Source organism: Amblyraja radiata, chromosome 30 (assembly GCF_010909765.2).
Source record: "Amblyraja radiata isolate CabotCenter1 chromosome 30, sAmbRad1.1.pri, whole genome shotgun sequence".
NCBI lineage: Eukaryota > Metazoa > Chordata > Chondrichthyes > Rajiformes > Rajidae > Amblyraja > Amblyraja radiata.
In genome coordinates this window covers 23,184,259-23,198,202 of record NC_045985.1, presented here as the reverse complement: position 1 = coordinate 23,198,202, position 13,944 = coordinate 23,184,259, and the positions used below count along the sequence as shown (strand labels likewise).

At 49.2% G+C, this 13,944-nt stretch overlaps 1 long non-coding RNA gene across 1 annotated transcript; it reads right to left on the bottom strand.

Annotated features, from left to right (window-relative positions):
* Positions 1–4,417: 4,417 nt before the first annotated feature.
* On the bottom strand, positions 4,418–8,036 carry LOC116990194. Its single transcript, XR_004416463.1, has 3 exons — positions 8,012–8,036; positions 7,804–7,922; positions 4,418–4,471 (listed from the first exon to the last, which is right to left on the bottom strand). It is a non-coding gene; the product is annotated as an uncharacterized LOC116990194 (long non-coding RNA).
* Between the last annotated feature and the right edge of the window lie 5,908 nt (positions 8,037–13,944).

Below are 13,944 nucleotides of genomic sequence, written 5' to 3'. Positions count from 1 at the left end.
TCTCCAGAGATGCTGCCTGTCCCACTGAGTTACTCCAGCTTTTTGTGTCTATCCCCGGTTTAAACCAGCATCTGCATTTCCTTCCTACACACCTCATCTAGAGCACTGATGCGGCGGAGACGGAGGAACTGAGAGAAGGGGATGGCATCCTCACAGGAGGCTGGGCTGGAGGAGGCACAGACTGGGTAGCTGTTGGAGTCAGTGCGTTTGTGGTCAATGTCCCGATGTCCAAGGAGAAATGGAGCCCACAATGATCCATTGTTGACTGTGGAAGAGATGATAATTATGGGACACGAATAGTAAAACTAGCGGGACGCCTATGGTGGGTAGGGGGAGAAGGAGGGAGAGGGAATGAAAGGGTTACTTGAATTTAGAGAAATCAATATGAATACCGCTGGGTTGCAAGCTGCCCAAGCGAAATATGAGGTGCTGTTCCTCAAATTTGCATGTGGCCTCACTCTGACAGTGGAGGAGGCCCAGGGCAGAAATGTCAGTATGGGAATGGGAATGGGAGTAAAAACGTTTGTAACCGTGAGATTGCGTAGGCCAAGGCGGATGCCCCACGCCAATTATCTCCCACAGACCCCGGTGCTGCCTCCCACCATCACCGACCAGGAGCGGCTCTGGGAACTCGAACGTGACCGGCTGCAGTTCACCCAAGGCAAGTTCACCGTGTGGTGGCTGCACCGTGGTGAGGGAGGGGGGGGTGGTACAGGGAGGGGACTGGAGGGGGGGGGAGGGAGAAGGGGGGGGGAGGGGCGGAGGGGAGACGAGACGGGAGGGGGGGGTGAGGGGAGACGGATGGTGAGAGGGAGTGGGGAGGGGATGGGGATGGGGAGAGAAGGGACGGGCAGAAAGCAGCCTCGAGATCTCACGGTCGAGTTTAGGGTGATCTCCCCCTTCTCATTGTACCCCTCATTACTTCCCCCCACCCACTTCACTCCCCCCCCCCCTCTCTCCCCCCACAGGTGTGCTGTACAACCAGTTCCTGTCGCAGGTGGACTTTGAGTTGCTGCGTGACTATGCGTGGGACCTGGGGGTGCTGGTGTGGGAGAATCCCCCCAAGCGGCTGATGGTGGTCACCCCCACCTGCCACCCCGACGTCAAACGCTTCTGGAAACGGCAGAAACACAACTGACCACCCGGGGAATCTCCCCACATTCACGCCCCTCCCCTCTCCCCCATTCCTGCCCCCCACCCCCACCCCCAAAGCCCAGACTAGAGTAACCCTCCCAGCTTTGTCTCCCCCTCCCGCACATTCAGTCTGAAGAAGGGTCTCAACCCAAACCGTCAGCTGTTCCTTTCTCTTCAGAGACGCTCACAAGTTATAGTAGTAGAATTAGGACATTCGGCCCATCGAGTCCACTCCACCATTCAATCATGGCTGATCTCTGCCTCCTAATCCCATTTTCCTGCCTTCTCCCCATAACCCTTGACACGCGTTCAGGTTGCCTGACCCGCTGAGTTACTCCGGCACTCTGTGTCCTCTCCATGTTCCCCAGAGATGCTGCCTGACCCGCTGAGTTACTCCGGCACTCTGTGTCCTCTCCATGTTCCCCAGAGATGCTGCCTGACCTGCTGAGTTACTCCGGCACACTGTGTCCTCTCCATGTTCCCTAGAGATGCTGCCTGACCCGCTGAGTTTATCGGGCACTTTGTCTCCATCTCCCACCCATATTCCACAAAGATAGACACAAAAAGCTGGAGTAATCAGCGGGACGGGCAGCATCTCTGGAAAGAAGGAATGGGTGACGTTTCGGGTCGAGACCATTCTTCAGACCTGCCTCTCCCGCTGAGTTACTCCGGCACTCTTTGCCCTGTCCATGTTCCCCAGAGATGCTGCCTGGATCCTCCCCTACCCCACACCCAGGTCGCGGGGAGGATTGCTGGGGGTGGGGGGGGGGGGGGGGGTCCACTGGGTCCAGTTCCCAGCACCCCCTCCCCAAGTTGGGCTGGGCAGCGGGAACCGTCCCACCCTCCCGACCACCCGTGATCCTGGGACCGGCGAAGATTCACCACCGACAGACGCGGCCGCTGTTTCTGTGTGTTTTTGCATTTTCTTAATAAAAGGTGGATGAAGGGAAGTCTGTCTCAGTGCACGTTGCCAACGCCAGCCCAGAGAACAGAGAACACGTTGTAAAATAAAACTTCATTCACAGAAGTATTCACGTGTACACACCAGCGCCCAGCGTTCAACACATTCATATTATGCAGGAAGGAACCGCAGATGCTGGTTTAAACCGCAGATACACACACACACACAAAATGCTGGAGTAACTCAGTGGGACAGGCAGTATCGTTTAGTTTAGACATACAGCACGGAAACAGGCCCTTCGGCCCATCGGATCCACACCGACCAGCGATCCCCGCACACTAACACCATCCTACACCCACTAGGGACAATTTGTACATTCATCAAGCCAATTAATCTACAAACCTGCACGACTGTGGAGTGTGGGGGGAAACAGAAGATCTCGGAGAAAACCCACGCAGGTCACGGGGAGAACGTGCAAACCCCGGACAGACAGCGCCCATAGTCGGGATCAAACCCGGGTCTCCGGAGCTGCATTCGCTGTAAGGCAGCAACTCTACCGCTGCGCCACCGTGACCGATTTGTGAAATTCTCTGCCTCAGGCCGATTCACTGGATGCGTTCAAAAGGGAGTTAGATGGAGCCCTTAGTGCTGGTGGAATCAAGGGATATGGGGAGAAGGCAGGAACGGGGAACTGATTGTGGATGAACAGCCATGATCACATTGAATGGCGGTCCTGGCTCGAAGGGCCGAATGGCCTCCACCTGCACTTATTGTCTATTTAGCGATGTATCCCATCTTGTCCCCCTCCCCTAAACCTCTCCTCTTCTCCCTCCCCTCCTTTCTCACCTCTCTTGCCCCCCACACCTCATGCCCTCTCCGCTTCCCCACCCTCCTCCCTTCCCACCCCTCAGCCACCCCCCCCTCACCAGGGAAAGGTTTTGAGGGATAGACACAAAGTGCTGGAGTAACTCAGCGGGTCAGGCAGCATCTCTGGAGAGAAGGAGTGGGTGACGTTTCGGGTGGAGATCCTTCTTCGGACTGAGAGTCGGGGGGAGAGTGAAACGAGAGATATAGACGGTGATGTAGAGAGATATAGAACAATGAATGAAGGATACGCACAAATAGTTTGCATGATACGGTGTTGTGCAATGTGTTGGGAGAATTGAGTAACGGACGAGGTGACGCCAGGTGGCAGCCTGTTTCAACTTCCTCATTCGGGAGGAAGTGGATGTACTTGTGGATACAAGGTGCTGGAGTAACTCAACGCTTTGGGTATCATTCTTGGGGGAAACCAGCTGAGTTACTCACTTTGCACTTTGCGAAATTGCTCGCAATTTGTTTAATTTGACGACACAGAGTGGAAACGAGCCCCTCGGTCCACCAAGTCTACGCCGACCAACAGTCTCCGCACAATAACACCATCCTACACGCACTTCGCGTAACTCAATTCAATCTCCCTCATATATACCAATTTCTAAAACACCTCTATCCATCTATCCGCTATAAATATTATGTCGGATCTTATTTGTAAATACATTTTAGTTGATATCTAATTCAAAAGTAAGATCTTGACCACTGCCGATGTTATTCCGCCCTTCTATCTCCACCTATCCCCAAACTCGCCTTTACGCCGCTGTTGAATTCCGCACCAACACCGCTTGTGTCACGTTGTTACTCGGGGGGAGTTTAGACCAGGGGGAGCCCGGAGCTCAGGACCCGCCGCCCACCCGCGGCGGCTGCTGAACCCGCGGGAAGGGAGATTGTTTCAATCTTTATATTTTCACTAAAGTAATTTCTGTTCCGTTGCCGGACGCGGTTAACGTGTTAAAATGAACGGATCGACAGACAGACAGCTCTGATTTCAGTCGCTGTTTATTTCACTCTTCCCACATTTACATTTTTTTTACACACCCGGAGCGGAACCGGAGCAGATTCTCAGCCAGTTTCCATCCCAAGTCCCGAAGAAAGGATAAAGTTTCTCCGTGAATTTATTCCCAGTGAAGGTGTGGAGATGGGACTTGGTGTCCGCGTCGTAAAATGAAACTGTCCCGGAATCGTAACTAAGATAAACTCCCAGCCTCCCGGGGATGGGAGGGGCGGGGAGACGGGATGGAGGGGAGGTGAGTGCATCAAACTCGTCATCCCAACCTTGCCCGATGCTCCAGACTCCAGTCTCCGGGGTCAGTGTGACGTCTCCCTTCCTCTCCACAGACTCTGCGGCGACTCCCAGACTCCACCACTCACTTCCCGCCACCTCCACCTCCCAGTAATGTCTCCCCGATGTGAATCCCTCCGATCCCAGCACACACAGACTGTCTGTAAACCTCTTCCCGGTGTCAGGGAGACTCCTCCGGGTATCGGTACATCTCACCCTCTTCCGATCCTCAGACACCTCGAGCTCCGCATGTGCTGTTTCCACATCCAGGGTGACGGAGACTGGGGGGAGAAGCAGAGAATCAGAGAGTCCCCGGGGGTCGGGGGGAGGCTCGGGCAGCGCGGCCCCGGGACCGGGGGAGAAGCCGCTCGGCCTCAGGCACAGGCGGGCGGACAACTGAAATCTTGCCAGGGATTTCACCCCAACCACATCCGGTGGACAACAGACATATTTCCCATTGTTTTTATCCAGGGATGGAGAGGTGGAATTTCGTGCGGTGGGGGAGGGCGGACGGGGAGGACGAGTGCGGAGAGTGAGGAGGATTGCGAGATTGCAGTGGGGATGGAGAAATGAAGTGGGCTATTCAGATATGGAGGCAGATTGGAGCAAGAGGATATTGAGGTGAGTGGTAGTTTGAGGTTAGAAACATAGAAAATAGGTGCAGGAGTAGGCCATTCGGCCATTCGAATCTGCACCGCCACTCAAAATGATCATGGCTGATCGTCCAACTCAGTATCCTGTACCTGCCTTCTCTCCATACCCTCTGATCCCGTTAGCCACAAGGGCCACATCTAACTCCCTCTTAAATATAGCCAATGAACTGGCCTCAACTACCTTCTGCGGGAGAGAATTCCAGAGATTCACCACTCTCTGTGTGAAAAAGGTTTTCCTCATCTCGGTCCTAAAAGATTTCCCCCTTATCCTTAAACTGTGACCCCTTGTTCTGGACTTCCCCAACATCGGGAACAATCTTCCTGCATCTAGCCTATCGAACCCCCTAAGCATTTTGTAAGTTTCTGTAAGATCCCCCCTCAATGTTCTAAATTCTAGCGAGTACAAACCGAGTCTATCCAGTCTTTCTTCATATGAAAGTCCTGACATCCCAGGAATTAGGTTGTTAAAGATGAGGTAGAGGTGTGGCGTGGAGTCACCATGATCATAATGAATTGGGGGAGACATGAGGGGCCAGATGACCTGCCCCTGTTTCTATGAGTGGAGGGTTAGGGGCAGGGAGGGGTGGCTTGGACCATGGAAGGAAGCAGAGGTTGAATGATCGGGTGTCAGACAGAATGGGTGGAGACTTGTGGTTGTGGCGTCGCTGAAAGAGGGGATTCACGGGTGGATTTGATGGGTGTGTACAACCAAGAACACACTGATCTCATTGTGAACCAATATATGAACTTCACTGAGGGACTTGACAATGTTCCGCATGTAAGGCTGGTCCAGAAAGTGAAGGCAGGTGGGATCCAAGGCGAGCTGGTGAAATGGATCCAAAATTGGCTTGGTGGTTGGAGGTAGCGGTGGAAGGATGAGTTTTCTGCTTGGAGGTCTGTGACTGGTGGAGTGCACTAGAGATCGGTGCTGCAGCATGGATATCAAATCAAGAGTGCAGGTTTATCTTGAGAGCGAGGAATTTTAAAGTGGATCTGAGTAGTAAGTTTTCTTTACACTGAGAGTCGGTGATATCTGGAACATGCTGGCGAGATCTAATCATTATATTTTAGGCACTTATCTAGGTGAGGTGCAGAAGAATACCAATGTAATTTGGGCAAATCGATTAGTAAAGCTGGGAAATAGGTGGACATGGACATGGACATGATGGGCCGAAGGGCCTGATTCTGTAATGTACAACCATGGCTCTCAGCTCCAAGACAAATGAATGACAGTCTCCACAGCCACCTGTGCAGGGAATACCAAAGGCTCCCCAGTCTCTGCGTGCAGTAATGTCTCCTTATCTCTGTCCTACAAGGTGCATCCCACATTCTGAGAGGGTGCCCGTTCTCCAGGCCCCTCAGACAGGGGAAACATCCTCCCCACATCCAGCCCACTGAGCCCTGTAAGAACTTTGTGTTTCACTGAGATCTCCTCCTATACACCTGAATTCTCGAGTACACAAGCCTAGTCCACACAATCTCACCGCGCACAACTAAATCATTGTCCCAGGAACAAGTATTGTTAATCTTTGCTGCATTTCCTCTGTGTCAAGTCTGTCAATTTATTGTTACACAGGAGCATAGAAACACAAGAAAACAGGAGCAGGATTAGGATCCGCTCCTCCGGCTTGCCCCTCCATTCAATGTGATCATGGCTGATCTAAGCTGGCAGCAATTCCTCTTCTGTGTGAGTTCCCCATAATCTAAAATATTGGATCTATCAAATATTTATTTGTAGCCAAGTTGCACATATCCAATAACTCAGCCTTTCACCACCACCTTGGACCCAACATCCCAGATATTCACTGCGCTCTGAGAGATGCAACTTCTACACACCGCATGAGAGGCCGTTCTGGAAGGTTGGATTTCATAGAATCCGGGGTGAACTAGCCGATGGAATACAACATTTACCTGAAGGTCGCAGACAGAGGATGTTGGTAGAGGGTTGTTTTTCAGACTGGAGACCACTGTTGTTCCTTATTTATATACATGATTGGGTGTGTATGTAGGTTGCACGGTTGGTCAGTTTGCAGCTGGAACTAAAATTGGTGACATTGTGGAGAGTGAAGAAGGTTATCTGAGAGTAAATGGGATCCCTGTGAACTGGGCCAATGGGCTCAGGAACGGCAGGTGGGATTTATTCATGTGAAGGTGAGGTGATGCACTTTGCTGAGACAAACCAGGGCAGGACATACACAGTAAACGGGGAACTTTATAGAACTGAGAGATCTCGGGCTGTAGGCACACAGTGCCATGGAAGATGCAACAGTGACAGGCAGGGTGGTGAAGAATGTGTTTGTCACTCATGCTTTCATAGGTCAGGATATTAAATACAGCGTTTGACACAATACGGTTTTTAGCAAATTAGAGAGGGTGCAAATGGTTTACAATAATTTCATCAGGTCTGAAGGGCTGGGTTATAAGGAGACGTTGGACAGACAGGGACATTTGTCTTTGGAGCCCATCCGGCTATTTTTATAGATGTTTTCACAGATAGGATGAATAGCCTAGTATTTTACCCAAGGTAGGAGAGTCTAAACCCAGAGTGCATCAGTTTAAGGTGAGAGTGGAAACAGTAAAAAGGAGCAGCTTTTTCAGTCAATGCGTAGTGTATGTATGGAACAAACTGACAGAGGAAGTGGACAAGGCAGCGACAATGACGACATTTTACAGTCAGTTGGTCAGAGACATGAATAAGAAAGACTTGCAAGAATATGTGTCAGACTCAGGCAAGTGGGACTAGCTTGGTTGGGCAACTTGGTTGGCATAGTCATGTTGAGTTAAAGGGCCTGTTTCTGTGCGATATCTCTCTCTGATTCTGTGATGCTTTTCTGCAGCTGTGTTTGGTGGAAGATCAAATCTTCAATTTCCCTTGAGTCCAAAATACCATTAATGTTTGCATCTACACATTAACTTAAAGATTCCAGAAACAAGAACAATGCAAAATGTATAAGCTTTACCTTGCTTGATGCCATCAGGTGTTTCTGCCAATACCGTGTTGTACAAAAAAGGATTATCAAATTTTTCAATCAGCAAGTTATCATCTACCACTGACAGTGGTTTGGCTTCATCACGAACCCTGCAAATATTTAACAGCAGGATATCATCTGAGCATTAGAAATATATTCAGCAAAACCTTACAATGCTTCAGTCAAGACAATGTCCTACCTTTGCTTGCGACCAGCTTCCTCCTGAAATAAATAAAACACAAATCTCAATTGACTGAGGGACCAAATTTCTACAACCCTCTGATAATTCCCATTTCCCAACTCTTATTGCCGCTGCCATGCAGACAGAAAGCGGATATTGCCGCAGAGATGTAGAACGATGGGGGAAAGCACAAGGAATGTTCATGGGAATGACGTCATAACTGAGAGGATGGAACTCAATGCAAAGATAGACACAAAAAGCTGGAGTAACTCAGCGGGACAGGAAGCATCTCTGGAGAGAAGGAAGGGGTGACGTTTCGGGTCGACCCTTCTTCAGGCTTCAGACCTCGACCCAAAATGTCACCCATTCTTTTTATCCGGAGATGCTGCCTGTCCCGCTGAATAACTCCAGCTTTTTGTGTCTATTTTCAGCATTTGCAGTTGCTTCTTACACAGAACTGAATGCAAAGACTGGGCAGGTTGTATGATTTTATGTGGAGAAAATGTCAGGAATGATAGGATAGGATTTAAGGTTATCAGTGGATTTAAATGGGTGGGGGTGAAATAATATCTCTACTTGTGGGGAGACCAAAAATCAAAGCTGGAATGTAACATGGTATTCAACAAGTACTGAAAATAATGCAGTTGGAAACATGGACCTCACTTGCATTGGAGGGACTGAAGCCAACAGCTGAGATACATTTAAGGACAAGCGGGATAAACACGTGACGTCCTGGAATTTGGGGTATTGTTACCGGGTGTGGGGAGTAGATGGGAGGGATGATGAGTGGAGCAGAAAACTTGACTGGATAGGATGGGCCAAATGGCCTGTCTATGGTGTAGAATGGGATGTCATTCTATGGTGAAACAAGATGGACAAAACAAAAAGAGCGAATTCCCCCAAGGTGACCACCCACTGCTGATGGGAACCGGATATAGATGATCAATCTGATGTGTGCGCCACATTCTAGATTTCAATGTTAATCCCCATGGCTGATCTAGCCCAGGACTAAACTCCTCCTCTTAGCCCCATTCTCTTCAATTACAATCCCCCGAATTTTCAAAAATGTATCTTCCTCTGGTTTAAATACGTATCACAGGTTAAACCTCTCAGAGTCTCTTGGTTGGAGAATTCCCGATATTCACTGCCCTCTGCCCATTCCTGGTCCCTGGGATCAGATATAGGATCACCTGTCATTGTTCTGAACACTACAGAATACAAACAACTCTCTACATTCCCGCCAGACAGTCCTGGGATCCCATAGATACAGCGGGAGGCCAATTAGTTTGGGGAAAAACAACAGCTGGAATAGATTAAACATTTACTCAGTTCTCAATTACTGGTAAATGCAGCATTTATTTCTGAAATTTCACCCACCATTTTGTGACTGTGCACTTTCACTTCACCAAACTGTAGTGTATCCCCTCACCTTCAGAAACACCACACTGTCTTTTTGATCCATCTGTTGCTGCAACTTTAAGAGTTCCTCCTGAATGGATTTTAAATTATCTTGAATCTTTCCAAGATTTGTCTCCATTGGATTTAGAATCTTCTTCTCTTCCTCCCGGATATCTGCCAGTGTGCGCTGCTCTTTCTCAGTGAGAATCTGGTACAGTTCAGCAAACTGGGATGTGATCTTTGACTGAAGGTTGTGTGATTGTTCCTGTGAAATAAAAGATGAAGATCAATATATAATGTCACTGGTTGTGTTTCCGCGCGACTTTAACGGTGACATTTGGCCAGTGCATTTTTTATTTGCTTTGGCAATTCAAGTTTGTCAAAGGTTGACAAAAATGCTGGAGGAACTCGGCGGGTGAGTCAGCATCTATTAAGAGAAGGAATAGGCGAGGTTTCGGCTCGAGACCCTTCTTCAGACTTCAGAAATGTCGTGAGGGTAATGTTATAGGGAGGTTTCACGGCAGTCGGGTCACGACCCATGACCCATATTGTTGCTACGCTACGCCAAGTGGAGTACACGCGATGAACTGCAGTTGGCACTTACCATTGTTTCCAGCGTAGCGGGCCGGTTAAAACCCGCTGAAATTGTCAATTTTTGCGCTGTAAATAATTATGGAAATCGGGATAAGCGTGAGAGACATTTAGCCTACTTCAGAATTCCAAAAGTGAGGAGAAATGACGGTAGATAGAAGCGAGAGCTGAAGGGACAACAACAGCCAGAGTGATTGGCGAACATTGACCGTTTGCTCACTGCATTTCATCAACTAAGGCATTATTTGTGTTTTTTCTTGAATCCTTTTGCACCTAAAAAGTTTCAGAAGTGATAAATCTGGCTGTAAAATTTTAAAATCGCCCATGTTTCTCAAGTGGGTTTTTACATACACAAAGGAAACGCCCCCGAAGCAAAATTTACAGCCAGATTTATCACTTCTGAGACTTTTTAGATAACAAAGGAATCAAGAAAAAACACAAGTAATGCCTTACTGTTGATGAAATGCAGTGAGCAAACGCGATAATTCCCAATATTTTCAATTCCGATATCTGCACGGCCAATGTTCACCAAGCACTTTAGCTGTTGTTGTCCCTTCAGTTCTCGCTTCTTCTTACTTTCATTTCGCTTCACTTTTGGAATTCTGAAGTTGGGTACGTGTCTCTCACACTTACCCCGACTTCCACTTTTTTACAGCGCAAACATTCAACATTTTGGCGGTTTTAACAGGTAAGAAAGTACGCGTTTCTTGCATTAATAACATATACCGTAAGTTACGGATGTCCTCCAGATGGATTGAGCGGCTCCGTGCGTCAAGCCCTATGACCCAGTGACCTTACGTGCAACCCCCCCTATAACATATCAATCCTCTACCCCAATACAATTCCCTGCTGCCTATTCCTTTTCACGTGCCCATTAATGCCCATTTATCCGTCCACCACCCACTTTCCCAGGGATTATAACACTCACCGATTGACCATTGAACCAGCGTGTATTGGGGACGTGGAAGGAATCCGACGTGGTCACAGGGAGAAGGCGTGAACCACACGGGCAGCACCCGAGGTCAGGATCGAACCCGCTCACCAGAACTAGGAGACAGCAGCACTACTTGTGTCACTGCGCTGTCCTATTATTACACGCATCACAGGGATCAAATCTACACAAGATCAGGAAATCGAAACTGGAAACTCTCACCAGAACTCCAGAAATCTTCTGTTTCTGTTGCTGCTCCATTCGCTGGATCCCTGATTGCTTTTTTGTGAGAGACTGGATGGAAGATTTCGTCTGATCCTGGGATTGTGATTGAAAATCAGAGAATAAAAGTGTTAGATTATAAAGATGGAATTCAACAATGATGCGATCAAAATCGGTTTGCTTTTACCTTGTAGGTTTCAACAGCTTCTTTAACCGGCATGAAGTTGTGAGACTTGTGTTCCCGCCCAGCTGCACAAATCACACAGATCAGCTTCTTGTCAGTTTCACAAAACAGCTTCAGTTCTTCCTGATGTTCCTCGCACTGAAGTTTACTTTCCTTCTCTGTCCGATTCAGGCTCAGTGTTCGAGCTTTCTCAGACAGTCTCGCCAAGGCCCGACTAACCCTGAGGGTGCGGTCTGTAAACTGCTCTCTACATTCCCGGCAAGATTTTCTCCCCTCCCTGTCCCAACTCTGGGTGATACAGGAGCGGCAGAAGTTGTGCCCGCACTCCAGTGACACCGGATCGGTGAAGAAATCCAGGCAGATGGGACAAACTGCCTCCTCGGTCCAACCTTCGACCTGCTCTTTCGAAGCCATTTTAACATTTGATTTTAACCATCCACTTCCTGGTTTAAAACGCATTCCCATTCGCTGAAACTGCTGACACTGCGCACGCAGCCGTCTCGGGGAATGAATGTAATTCTGCTGCAAGTGTTCAGTGTGAAGATGCAGAAACATGGAACTGCAGATGCTGCTTCACAACAAAAAGGCACAAAGTGCTGGATTAACTCAGCGGGTCAAGTAGCACCTCTGGAGAACATGGACAGGTGATGTTTCGGGTCTGGACCCTTCTTCAGACTGATTGTAGGGGCGGTGGGTGGGAGATGGAAGAACGATGGAAGGAACGGGGCAGGACAAAGCCTGGCTGGTAATAGGTTGACACAGTTGAGGTGGAGAGGGGGGAGTTGATCGGCAGACGGTTGGACAAAGTCCAGAGATGAAAGACAGAAAGTGTGTGACAAAATGATCAGGACTTGCGAATTGTGTCCTGATCTTCAAACACTCTTCTCCTCAGACGGCCAAAGGTTGTGCAGGTGCACTGAAGGCGCTGGTGAATTTCACCATCAATGTCTGCCTTCCTCTGGGAAGAGGAGCGCCGGCCACAGGACCCGAGGGTCACCATCGTTACGACCATTTTAAAGGAAGGAGACAAATCCACCCGCGGAAACTATGGAGGGTTCTTCTCCCGCTCTCGACCGCAGGGAGGGGTCAGTTACACATTAAACTGTCCTGAATATAGATGAAAGCGGAGAGTAGCGATTGGGACAATATAAGGCAGGATAAAGAGCTGGGAAAACTGCAGAGTATATTCACGAAGATGGTGCCAGGATTTGAGGGCCAGAGCGAAAGGGAGAGGTTGGGCAGGGAATATTTATTAATTGGAGCGCCGGAGGCTGAAGTGCATGGGATCAAGAGGTGAATGGATAGAGTGAATGAACAGTCTTTTACCCGGAGTAGTGGAGTCGAGAAGTAGAGGACACAGGTTTGTGGTGACAGGTGCAAGATTTAATCGGAACCTGAGGAACAATATTTTCACACAGAAGGTCGTGGGGAAATGGAACAAACTGCCAGAGGAGGTAAGTCAGGCTGGACAGCAACGTGTGGGTGGGATTTAAGACCCGGGGGAGCCCGGAGCTGTGGAACAAACAATGAAAGGGGAGGGGCCCGGCTGAGGGGAGGCGGAGCTCAGCCCCGTGAATCACAGCCCTGACCAGAAAGCCGATGTCATTTGTAATCAGCTTCGGGTAAATTTCATTTCCTTAAACTAAATAAATCCGTGTTTCCTATCGTGAATTGTTCATTATATTAGGCTGCACAATAACATCACTTCTGCAGCAAACACTGTAATGAAGAAGTACCGAAACGTCACCCATTCCTTCTCTCCAGAGATGCTGCCTGTCCCGCTGAGTTATTCCAGCATTGTGTGTTTATGTCTGTCTTCGGTTTAAACCAGCATCTGCAATTCCTTTCTACACACTATAATTCTATTTAACAGTCTCATGGTCAAACTTGAATTCACTCAACGACTCAATTATACTCTATTGTCACATGTACCTAGGCGCGGTGAAATGCTTTGTTTTTGCATGCAATCCGGTAAAATACAGACCTCACCTGGGCGGTACAGAGAGAGTGGCCACGTTTCTGGCGCCGACTAGCTTGCGAGAAGTTCATGGAACAGTCTATATTTCCCCGCAGCGGTGAACCAGGCCCCGCCGCACCAGGCAACAGGCGCCCCCGCGCCGGGTCCCCCTTCGTTCTCGGCTGCCCCTCGCCGGATTGCTCTCGGCTTGGAATGATTCAGGGCTATTTTCCCAGCGTGGAAAAGTCAATGACGGGACGACATATATTTTAACACAGTAGGGGGATCTTTCAAGGAGATGTGCGGGGCATGTTTTATTACGCAGGGTGGTGGGTGCCTGGAACGCGCTGCTGGAGTGGTGGCCGATGCACATACGGAGGAGACATTGCAGTCTGATGTGGGCTGAAGGAAATGTCCTGGTTCTATGTGGCCGTCAACAAAACCGACAGGTTCATTAGAGCTCCTATTCTCAGCTCCTTACCCACAACCATTAGATTCTTGAACCGACCTGCACTGCCCGCGTTTGGCCCATATCCCTCTAACCTGTCCTATGCAAGTACCTGTCTAAATGCTTCTAAAACGTTGCAATAGAACCGGCCTCAACTACCTCCTCCTGGGAAAAACTGCAGAGTAGATTTACGAAGATGGTGCCAGGATTTGGGGGCCAG